A 9,720-nucleotide genomic window follows, 5' to 3' on the forward strand; every position below is an offset into this window, starting at 1 on the left:
CAATCCAGGGAAAACAAATAAATTAGCCTCTTTTAAATGACAGATGACCGCACACGACCCAGAGTTATTTATATATGACAACATGTTTGCTTATTTGCATCCTTTCATTTTGTTTATGGATGGTTTAACTGAATTTTCAGATATGTTTTGTCACATCACACTCCCAACCCTGGTTCTTTTACACTGGTTCAAAGTAGGGACAGAAAATGTGCTTTAGCAGCACATCGGCATCAATATCCTAAAGGTAATTCCAGCCAAGTTTAGGCCAGTTTTTTGTTTTTTTTTTTTCTTTGTTTTTTTTTTTCTTTCCCATTTATTGTTATCGTTCTCCCCAGCATAGAAAGCAAAATGCTAGAATAGAAAATTCTCCCTCCACCCATTTTTTTTTTTTTTTTTTTCCCTTGAAATGTCATCCATACATGCAAGTATTTCTCATCATTCCTGTTCTCCTTTTGGCAGTGAATAAACTACTAAACCGTCTCATTCTATCTCCATTCATTTTTAGCATAATTAAATATTTTTTTTCTTTATTCCATTTGTTGATACGGGCAGTGTACCCTGTATTGCTTTGTAGCGTCTAGAGGCTAATTACGATACTCATTCTGCTTTGTAACATTCATTACAGCTGCTCTCTAACATTTTGGTTCTGTGTTTATCAGTAGATTTAGTTTTTTCTTCACAGTTCTTTTTTCAAGTCTTGCTATTTCCAGAATTTGAATATTCATTGTTTGATTGAGTCTATTAAATTGTATAGAAGTAAATATGGGTTTTCCCTGTAGCAAAATGTCACAGAATGAGTTTCAGTACTGCTAAAACAAGTTAAGCTGAGGGAATGCAATAAAAACAAAAAAGTGTGCTGGAAATAGGAATAAGAACAGATGGCCTAAGTTAGCATTTTTAGATTTTGATATTACATAAAGTGGTAGGAGGAAAACTAAAAAGGTCAATAGCGAGCTTTTCAATAGTAGAAAGATTCTGTTGATACTCTCTTATCCAAGCTCATTTACAATAATGAAGTAAATAGATAGCCTTTTAAATGGGAGTTATTTTCTGTGTTGTGCAGAAACTGAAAATCTCATTGCAAAAGCTACCAGTTCCAACATGAAAATGGTTAATCTGTTAAGCAAGGATACCTATAGCTGTGACTGCCTGCTCTTCATGGCTTTTTAAGGCATTTGCATTTATTTGAAAGAAATTCCTAATCAATTATTTCACACGATCAGATCTGCACTGTTCATTCACAAATTATATCTCCAGCAATAACCATCAGAGACTCTGCCACAGCGTGTCCCCAAAGCAAAGACAAGTGTCTCCAGTTCCTGGCTTGAAGCTGTGTACTGCATTCACGCCTCATTTCTCCAATATCAAACACTTTATTTGGGAGCTCAGTTAATATCCCAAATTTTGTAACATCGCCAAGAAACTTCCACTTGAATTCAGGATGTGCTGTTTATTTTGTTGTGTGAAATGAAAACCAGAGTAGGCTCACTTGTATAATCTGTGTTGTGAAACATAGTGACATAGTGGCTGTTATGACACAAAAAACATCTAGAAAGGGATATTACTGAGATCTCAACTATTTGTCTTTTATACTTTTTTTTAATTTATTTTGCTAAATCACAACCATATATATTATCCACTATAATGTCTTATCAAAGAAGTGTTCGCTTAACCCAAAATTTTTATTTACTTCCTATTAAGCAGCTGGCAGTTCAGAAAATATTGGAATAGAGTTTGCAAAATAATCTGATAATAGGAGACTTCCCAAATCCCAGAAGTTAATTGTGTGTTCATTAATTGGTTCTAGAAGATACAAGGCAGAGTTTTGATCATGTTATTTCTCAGGTACTTCTCTAAACTACTTTGACTCCTGCTTGTAGATCTGAATCCTACTTATAACTGGAAATTACTTCCTCAAAATTTGTTGGAAAGGTTCACCAGAGCCAAATCCTCCATTTTAAACAATAAATTTGTAGATACTTTGTTAATTGTACTCAGGAAGGAAGAATTTATCTGATACGAATTAAATACGTGAAGCATACTTTGGTGATTCAGATTTGAGAGGAAGGTCTCTTTGTTACTTCAGAACAGTGTACTAACAAAGATTATGTTTTCCATGACAGTGGAAGCTGTACCAGCAACAACCTGCTGTGCTCTGAAAGCTGTGCTGACGATAAGGGAAATGACACATCACCTACCAGACTCCTTCACTAGTCCTTCTCAGCACTTCAGGTGAGCTTTCCATCTGCACAGCATGTCCAGTATGGATTGCGTTCCCCATCTTGGTGCACTTTCTTCCAGTCTGAATGTCTGATCACTGAAATTGTGTTTGATATTAAGAATTTGGGGGAAAAGCAGCACTCACTTTGTAGGCAGTCCCAGCTTGACAAAGCACAAGCAGATTCAGATGAGTGGGATTACCTAGTGATACGAGGTGCTCACTTCAATTTTTGACTGGATTTGGACCTGTGTGCCTGTTTGAGAAAGGAAGTTGCAATCTGAGATGTTTTTTGAAGTACTGTGCACTTCAGAGGTGTACAACAGGTGCTGGGCAACTGGGAACATCAGGGATCTCTTGCTGACAGCCTCTGTGCTGCATCAAGGTCCCAGAAGCTAAATGACTGGGGTCAAGAGTTGCTTGGCAAAATGTAATTGCCTCCTCTTAAAATCAAAGTTCACTTTAGGTCTTCCAATTCTTTCCTGAGTCTGGAAAACTGCGCTGAAAATATAAAAAGAATAGATGATGAAGAAAGGGGAAAATAAAAATAATAATTTCCAAAATATGCGTTTACCTGCCCAAAAATTGTGCATTGTAGTGAATCACAAAACAGAATGAGTTTTGAGATGGTAAAATTCAATGTTGTTGTCAGATGATCTTCACTGATTTACTAGCTACAAAACTTTTCTTGCTTGTTCCTTTAGGATGTTTTCTTTCTATTCCTGACTAACCTAATTTTTATACAAGTATAAAACATATTTCACTGTCCAATTTAGTTTGTCTACAATTAGAAAAGACCCGAGCAGCTGTTCAGAATGTAGCCATAAAGCTCTTTATGGCTGCACCTATCTCATATGGAAAATTAGTTTCATTATATTCACAGCTCTCAGCAAAGTAATGCTCGCTCACATTACAAGTAGGCATTTTCCTTTACCTTCTGATGTCTGACATTCAAAGAATGTCATTTACAATAAGCTAGTCAAAATGTCATAGGAATCAAAGTAACTTCCATGAGTAATGCTGGTGGGTCACTTTCATCCATGCAAAAAGGAGTGAACAAATAATTGATTTGTTTATGTCATTCAATGTTTTTGTTTGTTTGCTTTTATAGTTGTGTGTAGTATTGTGCTCTTCCTAAACATCTTCAAGAAATCATTTTCCAATAAATCTGGGTTCCATACATTACATTATCTCTTATGAAGACATTATATTAAAGAGGCTCACCATTAACAGATTTAGATGCCTGAAGAAGCCGTCTTTTTACCTTTTATTTTTTTCAGGAAAATAATTCAAAAATCATTTCCTCTGGGTTGCCAAGATAGCTGTGAGTGTCCCATCTTTAAGGATGCCCAAGGCCAGATTGGAGGGGGTCCTGGGCATCCTGATCCGGAGTTGGGACTGGGTGGGCTTTAAGGTCCTCTCCAACGCAAGCCTTTCTTTCCTCCTACAGTGAGCTCTCAGCTTTTCTCTCTCTCCAGGGTGTGTTCGTCATCTCTCTGACTTCTCTCTGCTCCCCTTGTCACCAGCAGGCAGTGCTACCTGCCCTGCTGCGCCGTACCGAGGAGCTGCCCCCGGGCGGAGCTGTCTCGCTGCAGCACTGCCCACTTGCCCAGCAGCTCTCACGCCGCAGGAGCCGGCCCTGTCAGTAACGGCCGAAGTCGGCTCTTCCTCTGCTGTCCGTTGGGCTTCCTTGGGGCACGGTGGGAGAGCAGGGAGGATCCTCTCTTCCCCTCTTCTCTCTCCTCTCCCCTTCCCTCCTTTCAGAGCTCTAGAGAGATCTGTAAGAGGCTGCTGCCTCTTATAATTAGCATGGTGGGCACCCATCGCAGTGGCCGAGCAGAGGCACCGACCCAGACGGAGCGGATGCGGCCTCTCTGGGCTCATGTGGGCAGCCAGGTGGACAAGCCAGGGAGTCCTGTGGCAGTCCAGACTGTTGACTGTGAGAAACTCTGGAATCTGGAAGTCTTCCTGGGTGCTGAGGAAGAAGAGGGATGTCATGGGTGCAGGTGTGTCCTGCTCAAGGAGCTGCTTCAGCAGATATCCAGGCTGCTGTGAGAAATCAGCAGCATAAGGGGCTCCTGGGAATCTCAGGGAGACACATAGGAGGAGGTGTGTACCTACAGCTACTGCAGACTGGCAGCCCTCTCCTAAGTCTATGCAAGTGGAATAGCCAATCCAAATGCTCACCTACAGGACAGAGGACTTGACAACCCATGAGAGGAATAGGGCTGGTCCTATGTCTCTTCTGGAAGCAGAAGGAGAACACAGGAAGTAACGAACACAGGGAGCGAGGCTGATCGGAACGCTGCATCAATACATGTGCCACCAAAAAGGGGCAGAGAGTCTTAGTAACCGGGGACTCCTTGCTGGGGGACACTGAGGCTCCCATTTGCTGCCTGGCCAGGGTACTTGTCCTCTCAGGCTCTGAGTGGAAGTGCTCTAAGGCCAGGCTGCAGGGCCAGGGCTCCTCTGACCACATTCTCACCTCTCCAGGCTGGGGAACAAGGGACATTTAATTTTTAATTACTTCATTATACTCTATTCCACCTTTATGTCCATTCTTGTTTTTGATGCCACATCTCTCACCCTCCCAGCCCTGCTCCTGCTTTCTGCTCATTTATCACCTCCCAGCTCCAACCCTGCAGCCTCTGCCACTGCATTGTTTCTCTTTGATGTGGTCAGCAGTGGTCAGCCATCCTTCTGAGTGCCTCTTTCCTGTCCTGATTCACAGCAGCAGCCCATGATAGCTCAGGGAAGCCTTTTGGACATCAGGTCTCCCTGGCACATCCATTCTGGTGGATTAGTGCCTGGTGGCAGCTGTTTCACTTCAATTTATAGGAGGGAGAGGAGGTTCTTTTAATATACATATACCCGATGGCACTATTAATACACAACAGGTCAAATGTTAGTTTAACAAGTTTATTACAAATCCTAAGGAGATGTGGAAGAGAAGACAAGTGATAGAAAAGATTATAGGAAATAAAAGCAAGGAGTCCTTGTAGAAAGCAAGAGAGATAGTCACCACCTTGCGTCTAGCGTTCATAGTACAGTTGTTGATTTTCAGTTGTGGTGGGTCATCGGAGTTGTTGCTTGGTTGAAGACAATGACAACTTTGTCCAGTGACAGTTCAGACTTATTTCTAAGTCCAAAGTGGCTGGGTCAGCTCTTTGGAGGGACAGCTTCCGGCTTTTGGATCGCAGCAGGAACTCCTTTTGTTCCCATCTTCTGGGCCTTGTCATCAGATAAGAATTAATAGGGAGGTGTCCGCTTGTATCTTGCCTTCTCAGGATATAATGTTATCATCCACCAATCCCCAGTACCAAGCTGGAGTTACTTGGTTACAGGCCAGATCTTCCACCAGTAAACATTCTGAGCACTCCCTTCCGAAGGCAAACAGCTCCAGCGAAATGGTCCACAAAGTGATGCTGACTGCCGTACAGTGACACGCACCACACACCTTCCACCTCTCGCCTCCTAGATAAGATAGAGTCTTATTGCAAGATGTGGAGGTCTGGAGAATAGCCACCTAATAGGAGAGCTGCTGGTACATGCTGTTACAGGCGAGGCACCTGCACTCATGTTGCTGTAAAGCTGAGTGAACTCTGGTGGAAAAGTGCAGGGTCATGGGCTGAGGCCGTTGTTGATGTCCTCATCTTCTTGGGTAAGAGTATCATTTTGTTCTTTCCTTGACCCTGCATCTCCAGTTTGATCTTCTCCAGTGGAGGTAGTGGCAGTGTCAGCTTGTCCCTGTTTTCGCTTTTCTATCGCTTTTATTCTGTAAGAATGGATTTCAGAAAATACTACTGATCATGTGGGAATTAAGAAGCCAGTTTAAAAAATCTTACAACAGGAATTCAGCAGAGTACTGCCAACAGCTGACTTGGCCATGCAGTATACTGTAACTTCAGGGGTTTCATTGCCAATCGAAGCAATGAGGACTTTAGGGGAAAAGCCAACTTACAATTTACCAAGTAAAAACGTCAGACGCAAAGACAGCAGCACCATTGGGACCACTGAAGACATTGTAATATATAACCGCTCACGTATGTTGCTGCCTGCCTTTGAGTTTGTCCCAGAGTCCACCACTAGAGGAAAAGAAAAAAATTCAACTCAATATTCTGTTCTCTGCTACAGATAATCTCAAAGTCTGCTTGACATGCCTGAAACATCTCACGCAGTGGTGGGTTCCTCCATCTATGTTGTCTTAGCAACAAAGGACAAGAAGGATTGCAGTGGGAGGCTACACCGATATTGCCCCTGTCTGCTTCTCTGGACTATGGGATAGAGATGGGTGTTGAGAGTCCAGTCTTTGTCCAAGGGGAGCAGAGCTAGAGCAGAAATGCTCTTGCTCTCCAAAGCGCACATCTCCTGAGCACCCTGTGAGGATGTCCTCCAGGCTGGAAGCTGGACTCTAACGTGGCAGTAGCAGAGGGAAAGCTGACCTCAGCACAGTACAGCTTAGGTCACAGCCCTCTAATTGTCTAGTTCTAAAAAGGGAGCATTCCTGATGTTCCCGAAACCCTGGGAACTCGGTACAGTGGGAAGCTGAAAATGGCTGAGCACTCCATAGAGGATTGCAAGCATCTCTCTAGCACACTGGTGGTACTGATCCACATGAACCATACCTGGCTTCTTCTACAGCCCTTGTTGTGTTCTAAAACATTCAGGTTTAGGTGCTGACATGAGAGCTGACTAGGCCAGGGCGTACTGACACACAGTATTTCTGTTTCGTGACACTGGGTGGCCAGGGGAGAGTACTTACCTGGCATGCCGTTTTCATCCATTGCCTTTCTTTCTACATCAGAAACTGGAGGCATGCGATAGCTTCCTTTCTTCTGATTACTTTTTGCACGTGGGTCTTTAGAAAGAAAGCATAAGAGTTAGATTATAAGTATCTGTTCCTCATCAGGAGGATGATGTCTTCAGGAGGCAGTCTGCCACAAATGAATCAATAAAGTTTAAGAAAAAAAGATCTGGGGCTCACCGTAGTCTATCTGCACCAGTTTCTTCACAGTTTTGTCTAAGACATCAGATGCCTTTTGAGATTTTTTCCCTCTTCTAGATGTATAACGTGCTCTCTGAGTACCTTAACATAAAGTTAAATTTTGCATGAACAAAGTATAGAAAAGTAGTGTTCATTCTGTTAAGTCAATAAAGATTGGCTGCCTACCCCTTGGAGGCCAGCTTGGATTCAGCACAGGAGGCCGCAGAGGAGCTGGAAGAGCCTTCTCTGAGGGCTTATCTGTAACCAAACCTGAGAGCATAAGAAGTTCCCATCACATACTGTGATCAACATCAGCATAACTGAATAGCAGTGCATATCTGGGATTATGCAGTGAGAGGACACATACAAGCAGGATGCAGTTTTCATGCCCGCAGAGATACCTGTCTTGTATTTGGCATGAAAGCTCTCAGAGGAAGTAAAAAACCACATACCTGTATGGTCTTTTGGATGTTCAGCAACGGAACGCAGCTGGAAGAATGGAAAACCATCAGCTACTGCTGCATCTTTAAACAAACACAGGACAGAGAACCTCCAGTGAGCAATGTCAGTAGATTTCTTCGGATCAAAATAACAGTGAATGCAGTTCAAGCACAAGATTGTTCTACAGTGCTCATCTCTCTCTTCTACTGACGAGCATCTTTCAAGGAGTTACCTACACTAGCAACATGCTGGTACAAAACTAATCACGTGGGATGCCAGGAGCTCCCTGGAGCCCACACCAGCTCTAAATTCAGCCTCAGTCTGCCAGCTGTTTGCTTAGTAGGTGCTGGCAGTAACGAAGTACAGCAGTGGCTAGCATGGACATTTTCACAAAGCACTTGGCAAACCACCAAACGTAACCTTTTCCTACTCTGCTCTTTTCCATGTCTGTGCATTGGCCAAGGAAAGAGGAAGTTATATTTCACACAAAAAGAACACTGAAATGCTCATTTCTTCAGCAGCTTACCTTTAGAATCACCCTGAGGCTTATGGGGAGGATTAGGCCACAGAACTCTGTACTCATCACCAACAAGTACAGCAGTGATCAAGCACAAAGGAGAAATATTCCCTATGTATGGTGTGATCTCCTTCATCCTTAGTGAAGTGTCCTTTAGTGGCTTGGTAATGACAGGGGATGCAAATGTGCATCTGTAAAATCAGTAAAGATTGACTACCTACCCCTGGGATGCCCGCGTGGATCAAGAACAGGAGGCCGCGGAAGGACAGGAAAAGCCCTCTCCGGGGGCACATCTGTAACCAAACATGAGAACATGAGATCCTACAATCAAGCACAGAGGAGAAATATCCCCACTGTATGGTGTGATCTCCTTCGTCCTTAGTGAAGTGTCCTTTAGTGGCTGGGTAATGACAGAGGATGCAAATGAGGATCTGTAAAATCTGTAAAGATTGACTACCTACCCCTGGGATTCCAGCGTGGATCAAGAAGAGGAGGCCGCGGAAGGACTGGAAAAGCCCGCTCCGGGGGCACATCTGTAACCAAACATGAGAACATGAGAACCTACAATCAAGCACAGAGGAGAAATATCCCCACTGTATGTTGTGATCTCCTTCGTCCTTAGTGAAGTGTCCTTTAGTGGCTGGGTAATGACAGAGGATGCAAATGTGGATCTGTAAAATCAGTAAAGATTGACTACCTACCCCTGGGATTCCAGCGTGGATCAAGAAGAGGAGGCCGCGGAAGGACTGGAAAAGCCCGCTCCGGGGGCACATCTGTAACCAAACATGAGAACATGAGAACCTACAATCAAGCACAGAGGAGAAATATCCCCACTGTAGTGACCTGTTATAGGTTGGACAGGAAATTTATATGTGGATAAGGATTTTCAAAGCTGCAGAGCGGCCTGGTGACCTGTTGGCTTGCAGATGGCATCTGCAGTAAGGCCAAGTTAAAGCAATTGAAAATAAAACGATCTTCCATGCTTCTTGTGGGGAAGATTTGCAGCTGGGCAGTGAGAGACTGCTCCAGAGCTGCCCCAGGCTGTTCCTCAGGGCCGCAGCAGGGTCTTTATGTGGAGGGCCTGGGCTTCATCCACGGAGAGCACCGTGTGCTGCCCATCGATGCTGGCCACATCTCTACTCACTCACCCACTCTCGATCTTCCCCATGGAGCAGCCTGGATGCCAGAGGCCTGCCAGGCCACAAGGAGGAGGAGGAGAAAGTGTTTGAGGACCATGGTCACCCACACACACGCAATACTGCTACCACCACTGCAGCAGCCACTGCAAGTGCCGGAATAGTGCCTGTGCCCCAGCACAGACTCACTATGGGGCTTTGTGACATCATGGCTTCACGCAGGCATGGTGACCTCATGCAGTGTCGGAAGGCATGGACTCATATGCGTGAAGGAGCACTGGGGAGGCCCAAAACTAACAGCTACTCAAGCAGAAACCGTCTGATTGCGATTCAAAATAGTTAACACAAACAAAGCCTTACATAATCTTTCTTGTGGTGTGTCTTCCATACTCCCCCTTTTTCATTATTACGAGTACATTTCAGT

At 44.0% G+C, this 9,720-nt stretch overlaps 1 long non-coding RNA gene across 1 annotated transcript; it reads right to left on the reverse strand.

The window, feature by feature from the left end:
• Positions 1-7,391: 7,391 nt before the first annotated feature.
• On the reverse strand, positions 7,392-9,492 carry LOC146757921 (uncharacterized). Its single transcript, XR_014935719.1, has 3 exons — positions 8,382-9,492; positions 7,655-7,726; positions 7,392-7,472 (listed from the first exon to the last, which is right to left on the reverse strand). It is a non-coding gene; the product is annotated as an uncharacterized LOC146757921 (long non-coding RNA).
• Between the last annotated feature and the right edge of the window lie 228 nt (positions 9,493-9,720).

This window comes from Coturnix japonica, chromosome 18, assembly GCF_054131305.1.
Source record: "Coturnix japonica strain WE chromosome 18, WE-NBRP24, whole genome shotgun sequence".
Classification (NCBI taxonomy): domain Eukaryota; kingdom Metazoa; phylum Chordata; class Aves; order Galliformes; family Phasianidae; genus Coturnix; species Coturnix japonica.